Genomic DNA, 7,747 nt, shown 5'->3' on the forward strand with positions numbered 1-7,747 from the left:
CCGCCACCTGCCGGCACCAGCCGGAAACAACAAGGCGCCGGTACACGGGGGCCGCCACCGCCACCTGCCGGCACCAGCCGCAAACAACAAGGCGCCGGGACACGGGGGCCGCCACCGCCACCTGCCGGCACCAGCCGCAAACAACAAGGCGCCGGTACACGGGGGCCGCCACCGCCACCTGCCGGCACCAGCCGCAAACAACAAGGCGCCGGGACACGGGGGCCGCCACCGCCACCTGCCGGCACCAGCCGCAAACAACAAGGCGCCGGGACACGGGGGCCGCCACCGCCACCTGCCGGCACCAGCCGCAAACAACAAGGCGCCGGTACACGGGGGCCGCCACCGCCACCTGCCGGCACCAGCCGCAAACAACAAGGCGCCGGGACACGGGGGCCGCCACCGCCACCTGCCGGCACCAGCCGCAAACAACAAGGCGCCGGGACACGGGGGCCGCCACCGCCACCTGCCGGCACCAGGAGAAAACAACAAGGCGCCGGGACACGGGGGCCGCCACCGCCACCTGCCGGCACCAGCCGGAAACAACATGGCGCCTGGACACGGGGCCGCCAGCGCCACCTGCCGGCACCAGCCGGAAACAACAAGGCGCCGGGACACAGGGCCGCCAGCGCCACCTGCCGGCTTTTCATGAACTGCACCCCAACTCTGCCCCAAAGTAAATCCCCTTGTCCCATTATCCCCATAATCCTAATCTAATTATCAAAGTCTATTGAGGGATGTGGATGTCGCAGGTATGACCCGCATTTATTACTTATCCTTGATTGCCCCTTGCGAATCCGCTGCAGTCCCTGAGGTGTAGGTACACCCACTGTGCTGTTAGGGAGGGGCTTCCAGAATGTTGGCCCAGCGACAGTGATAATATATTTCCAAGTCGGGGTAGTGAGTGACTGGGACGGGAACCCCCAGGTGGTACGCTTCAAATCATTTAAATCGGGCAGCACGGTGGCACAGTGGTTAGCACTGCTGCCTTACGGCGCCGAGGACCCGGGTTCGATCCTGGCCCCAGGTCACTGTCCGTGTGGAGTTTGCACATTCTCCCCGTGTCTGCGTGGGTTTCACCCCCACAACCCAAAGATGTGCAGAGTAGGTGGATTGGCCACGCAAAATTGCCCCTTAATTGGAAAAATAATTGGGTACTCTAAATTTATTTTTAAAAAACAAAAAACAAATCATTTAAATCAATCAAACACTAATCTGACTCCCTCCTAACTGTCTCCATATTGTGTTAGGACGCCCAGAGGAGAATCCCAACAATTTGCAATTTGTAAGACTGTGAGAAAAGATTACTAAACCATTAGCTTCCCAATTAACAGTTAAAAAGTTTCTTAAATGGGCAGCACGGTGGCACAGTGGTTAGCGCTGCTGCCTCACGGCGCTGAGGACCTGGGTTCGATCCGGCCCCAGGTCACTGTCCGCGTGGAGTTTGCACATTCTCCCCGTGTCTGTGTGGGTTTTGCACCCACAACCCAAAGATGTGCAGCGTACATGGATTGGCCATGCTAAATTGTCCCCTAATTGGAAAAAAATGAATTGGGTACTCTAAATTTTATTTTAAGTTCTTAAATGAAAGGGGAAAAAACTTTAACTCCTTATCTACACCTGCCACTAAATACTCTAATTAAGCAGCCCAATACAGTTCAAATGTCACTTTGAAATAAAGTTAACAGGTCCCAGGTTCAATCCCAACCCTGGATCACTGTCCATGTGGAGTTTGTACATTCGCCCCGTGTCTGTGTGGGTCTCACCCCCACAATTCAAAGATGTACAGGGTAGGTCGATTGGCCACGCTAAATTGCTTCTTAATTGGAAAAACAAATAATTGGATACTCTAAATTAAAAGAAAAAGAAATAAAGTTAACAAGCAGGCTTACTTGTATCTCTGTGCAGACCTTTCGACAGAGACCCTTTCAGGAAATAGTTTCTTACTCCCCTACCAACCAACTCCTTTCAGCAACAACCTGAAAATGCTTCTGTCTCGTCAGACTAAAATCTATGGCAAACTGTACAACTACAGGCCGACCTCAGACCTGGCTCCTCCCACTAGGATGTCACAATCTGCTTAGCAAGGACTAAACACAATCCCTCATAAATAATGAACACCTCAGGGAACCTCCCAAACATAAACAATATTCCATTAGGGGCAGCACGGTGGCGCAGTGGTTAGCACTGCTGTCTCACGGCGCCGAGGTCCCAGGTTCGATCCCAGCTCTGGGTCACTGTCCGTGTGGAGTTTTCACATTCTCCCCATGTCTACGTGGGTTTCACCCCCACAACCAAAAAATGATGTGCAGGGTAGATGGATTGGCCATGCTAAATTGCCCCTTAATTAGAAAACATGAATAGGGTACTCTAAATTTAAAAACAAAATAAAATACAATATTCCATTAGCCATCTATACGTAACCAAGTAAATGGTTAAAATGAATAATTACCTCACCTTTATAACTCCTTAATCACAGCTTTAGCAGACATGCTGTCTGTATGTATTTCAAACCAGGGTTTTTGTTAACATTACTGCAACAAATATTTCCGTTCAATTTCCTACATTCATCACAATTGTCCTGTATTAATTCAAAATTAATCCCATTGACCGCTGCTTTCCCAGTATCCATGCATATGAAAACAATTTTAGGAAGATAGAACACAGATAACAACATCCTGGCAAATATTTATTTATTTTAAAATGGACGGACTGTTGTATCTTTGAATTTGTGAAGTTTTATTTAATTTAAGGTTGCCGGTTGTTGTTGAGACATTGCTGAAACTCAGTAGAAATTCAAGTTAAAAACTTGTCAGGTGCAAATAAGAATTGTTTTATTTGAAGTTCATTGGTTACAACTTGAAAATGATTTAAAAGGTAGTTTGTAGACAATTTGATTTTCTTCAAAGAATCACAGGAATTATCTTCTGAGACAATAGCCTGAACACAACTTTAAAAGTCAAAGGCTGAAGTCAAAGTATGAAAATGAAATAGGAATACAGAACTCTTTTCTAATTCTCTTCCTTTACTTTCTCTCTCTCTCTCTCTTTCTGTCTTGTTCTCTTTGTCTCTTTCCTGTCTCTTTCTCTCTGTCTCTGTCTCTTTCTATCTTTCTCTGTCTTTCTGTCTTTCTTTTTTCTTTCTTCTTGTCTTTCTTTCTTTCTGTCTAAAATGGTGGCCAAATCATCCATGGATATACTCTTTCATATCTGTCTTAAGCGATCCGATCACACCCCAATATAATCCTAATTGGTTTAAGCTATATTCAAAACACATTTGATTTGATAACAAGCCGTCCATCCTCACGATGCAACGCCACTTCCAATTGTTGCTTACGTTATGGAATGTGGTTCAAGCTGTTATCACAAGTGGCTTTTGAATCAGAACGATGGAGCCTTTAATTATTCCACCTTACAGCCCATGGGATTTCGCTGCTGTCCTTGAAAGAATGTGATGTTTTTATCAGTGGTTCTGTTTTTCCCAAACACATGTCTGAGTTTGGAAGTTGTATATTTCTTTCATTTTAAAACTGGGATTTAATATTTCTGTCTTAAACAGACTTCTTACCTATATTAGGTGTATTTAAAATACCTGACTTCTACACGGACATATCATTATCACATTACTGATCATGGGATCTTTGTTGAGCAAGTGGAAGGGTGGGTTAGTAAGTTTGCCGATGACACGAAGGTTGGGGGAGTTGTAGATAGTGTCGGGGGTTGTTGCAGGAGACAACAGGACATTGACAGGATGCAGAGCTGGGCTGAGACGTGGCAGATGGAGTTCAACATTGATAAATGTGAAGTGATGCATTTTGGAAGGTTGAATTTGAATGCTGAATTAACAGGGTTAAAGGCAGGATTCTTGGAAGTGTGGAGGAACAGGGAGATCTTGGGGTCCACGTACATAGATTCCTCAAAGTTGCCACCCAGGTTGATAGGGTTGTTAAGAAGGCGTATGGTGTGTGTTGACTTTCGTTAACAGTGGGATTGAGTTTAAGAGCCGCAAGGTTTTGCTGCAGGTTTATAAAACCCTGGTTAGACCACACTTGGAATATTGTGTCCAGTTCTGGACACCTCATTATAGGAAGGATGTGGATGCTTTGGAGAGAGTACAGAGGAGATTTACCAGGATGCTGCCTGGACTGGAGGGCATGTCTTATGAAGAAAGGTTGAGGGAGCGAGGGCTTTTCTCACTGGAGCGAAGAAGGCAGAGAGGTGACTTGATAGAGGTGTACAAGGTGATGAGAGGCATGGATAGCGTGGATAGCCAGAGACTTTTCCCCAGGGTGGAAATGGCTGTCACGAGGGGGACATAATTTGAAGGTGATTGGAGGAAGGTATAGGGGAGATGTCAGAGGCAGGTTCTTTACACAGAGAGTGGTGGGTGTGTGGAATGCACTGCCAGCAGAGGTCGTGGAGTCAGAGTTGTCATAATATCCACACATGTATATAATGAGATGCAGACAGGCAGTGATTGACACACAGGATGACCAATGAACACACAACACAGAACAACCAATCACCAGACAGGACACCACCGCTATAAAGCCCACAGGGCATTAAGACTCTCCCTCTCTCAGGACCCAGATACTGAGACAGTCAGAGTCCACAAGTTAGTCAGCACGATTACCATGCGGTAGCTAGTAAGTCTGGTCAAGCCAGTAAGAGTTCATCAGTAGGATTAGTAGAGTGTCAACCCACAGCTGAACACGTACAGCAGTCCATAGTTAAATAAAACAGTGTTGGATCATCTCCGGTGTCAGACGTTTGTTTCTAGCTTCCCTGCATCCAGCTGCAGTCTACGTCGAACCAACCTGCCTAACACATCATGGTACCAGAGCGCTATTAATCCTACCGAACCCTACCTCGAGTGAATCTGCTACGACCAGCAAGCGGCCATCCAGCGAAATGGAAAACATCCAACCTCCTCCGCATCTCCGGCAACTTCGGCGCCAATTGGAAACTCTTCAAGCAAAAGTTGCTCCTGTATATCGAGGCCTCCGCCCTGCGTCCCAAAAGACTGTTGGGTAATTTGTACATTCTGATTTCTCCCTCCGTGTACCCGAACAGGCGCTGGAGTGTGGCAGCTAGGGGCTTTTCACAGTAACTTCATTGCAGTTAATGGAAGCCTACTTGTGACAATAAAGATTATTATTATTATACTGATACTTCAACCACTTGCTCGGCTTTGTTACCTAAAATTAAGTCCATCTCTTGTAGGACCTTCTAAGTACTAGCTTAAAATGTTCTCCTGGATGCATTTTAAGAATTCCACTCCCTTTAAACCTTTTAAACTATGACTACTCCAGTTAATGTTGGGGAAACTCCCACTGCCTCAGGAAGGCAGACAGCATTATCAGAGACCCCTCTCTCCCTTCTTCCAGACCCTTCCACCAGGCAGAAGGTACAGAAATCTGAAGCCCGCACATCCAGACATAGGAACAGCTTCTTCCCCACAGCTACTAGACTCCTCAACGACTCCCCCTTGGACTGATCTGTTTCCTGCAAGAACACTATTCACAACGCCCTATGCTGCTCTTGCTCATGTATTTGCTTTGTTTGGCCCCTTGTTCCGCACTGTAACCAATCACTGTTTGTCGATGTACCTTTAGTCAATGTTCTCTGTTGATTATTCTTTTCCCTACTATGTACGTACTGTGTACGTTCCCTCGGCCGCAGAAAAATACTTTTCACTGTACTTCGGTACATGCGACGATAAATCAAATCAAATCAAAAGAAGTTGAAATCTCTCACTATCGCTATCCTATTACTTTTACTTCACTGAAATTTGCTTAAATATCTGCTCTTCTATTTCTCTCGGACTGTTGGAGTGCCGATAGAACAGCCCCAGCAACGTGGTGGCTCCTTTTTGGTTTGTAAGTTCGATCCATGTAGCTTCAATTGAAGATGCCATCCCTCCTTACTGCTGTAATCGATTCCCTGAGCAAAATTGGGACACACTCCCCCCCCCCCCCCCCCCCCACCCCCTCACCCTCCCAGAGCTGTACTCTTTTCTCTGGAAAGCAAAACAGAGGGGTTATGAATGAGAGAATCGACATCCATGGAGAGGTGGTGACTGGAGGAGTGCATGGTGACTGTGATTTAAGGGTATGAGCAGGGCCGGCTCAAGGCACCGGCAACTCGGGCAGTCGCCCGGGGCGCCATGTGCTAGGGGGCGCCAGATTCGGATCCCGCGCATGCGCAGTTGGGCCGGCGCCAACCAGCGCATGCGCGGTGGCCGCCCTCCCCCAGGGCGGCCCCCCCTGGTCCTCCCCCCCCCCGCTCTGTCCTCTCCCCCGCCCACCCCCCTCAGTCCCACCGCCCCCCCCTCGGGTCCGCCCCCCCCTCGGGTCCGTCCCCCCCTCGGGTCCGCCCCCCCCCCTCGGCCCCCCCTCGGCCCCGCCCCCTCGGCCCCGCCCCCCCTCGGCCCCGCCCCGCCCCCCCCTTGGCCCCGCCCCCCAAGGGCGCCGAAGTTCATCTTGCCCGGGGCGCCAGCAACCCTAGGGTCGGCGCTGGGTATGAGATGGCCCTGAGGTGAGGGAGTATTGCCTGTGCAGTGAAGGAGTGAGGCAGTGCCTTGAGAGAACGAGGGGAGTTCCTTTCAAGGTGCATTGTTCATAACATTGTGCAGGAAATCGGTGGGGAAGTTACGGTGTGTGGGTTGCCACCCGAAAGCGCGACACCACTCGCCTTATAATTAAACCTCTTGTGGCATTGTGTCCTTGTTCCAGGGGCCACATGTCTGCTATTTGGTTTGCGTGATTGGCTGCTACCACTCCAAGCCGTGGGAAAGAACACTCCTTGCTGGGCCCTCCCAGCCTCCGGCATCATTTCTGTGGTATCGTCAGAGAATTGGGAGGGTGAAAGGCTCAGGGTGCGGTGTATGAATATGGGGAGAAGGCGAGTAGGATGCTGGCGCACCAGCTCCGTAAGCAGGACGCGGCCAGGGAGATTGGTGGAGTTAAGGATCGGGGAGGAAATGTGGTGCGGAGGGGGGTAGACATGAATGGGGTCTTCAGGGACTTTTATGAGAGACTATATCGGTCCGAACCTCCGGTGGAGAAGGGGATGGGGCGCTTTTTGGACCGGCTGAGATTCCTGAGGGTGGAGGAGGGACGGGTGGAGGGTCTGGGGGCGCCAGTTGAGCTTGAGGAGCTGGTCAAAGGAATAGGGAACATGCAGTCGGGGAAGGCGCCGGGGCCGGATGGGTTCCCGGTTGAATTTTACAAGGCGTATGCAGACCTGCTGGGCCCCCTGTTGGTTAGGACCTTCAACGAGGCGAGGGAGGGGGAGGCTTTGCCCCTGGCGATGTCTCGGGCGCTGATCTCCTTGATTCTTTAGCAAGACAAGGATCCCCTGCAGTGTGGGTCATACAGGCCGATCTCACTCCTGAATGAGGACGCCAAGCTGTTGGCAAAGAGCTTAGCCACGAGGATAGAGGATTGCGTGCCGCAGGTTATCCACGAGGATCAAACGGGGTTTGTGAAGGGGAGGCAGCTGAATACTAACATACGGAGGCTCTCGAATGTTATAATGGTGCCGGCGGTAGAAGGGGAAGCGGAGATAGTGGTGGCGTTGGACGCGGAGAATGCCTTTGATAGGGTTGAGTGGGGGTACTTGTGGGAGGTGCTGGAAAGGTTCGGGTTTAGGGAGGGGTTTGTCAGTTGGGTGAGGCTGTTGTATGAGGCCCCGTTGGCGAGTGTGGCCACGGGTAAGAGGAGGTCGGAGTATTTTCGACTATACTGAGG

The sequence above is a fragment of the Scyliorhinus canicula genome, chromosome 23 (assembly GCF_902713615.1).
Source record: "Scyliorhinus canicula chromosome 23, sScyCan1.1, whole genome shotgun sequence".
Classification (NCBI taxonomy): Eukaryota; Metazoa; Chordata; class Chondrichthyes; order Carcharhiniformes; family Scyliorhinidae; genus Scyliorhinus; species Scyliorhinus canicula.